Source organism: Atta colombica, unplaced genomic scaffold (genome assembly GCF_001594045.1).
Source record: "Atta colombica isolate Treedump-2 unplaced genomic scaffold, Acol1.0 scaffold274, whole genome shotgun sequence".
In the NCBI taxonomy this organism is placed as follows: domain Eukaryota; kingdom Metazoa; phylum Arthropoda; class Insecta; order Hymenoptera; family Formicidae; genus Atta; species Atta colombica.
In genome coordinates this window covers 829,308-829,589 of record NW_017259375.1, presented here as the reverse complement: position 1 = coordinate 829,589, position 282 = coordinate 829,308, and positions in this window count along the sequence as shown.

Here is a 282-nt window from a genome sequence, read left to right as displayed (position 1 = left end):
TATATAAATATATACACTATATATTTGTCAATATACAAATACATATATATATATATTAATATTTTAATTTTCTCGTAATTATAAAATTTCTTTTAAAACAACTTCGAAATGTAATTCTGTACCTGTAGAATAATAATCTAAGATATTTTTCTTTTATAAATGAGACTTTGCACGATATCACATCACTGTGCACATTCCGAGCGCGTGTGAGTACGAGATGATTAAAACAGCGTGTCGGCCTCCGTACTGAGTTGTCGAGCGACTGTCAGCGACAATTAGTTG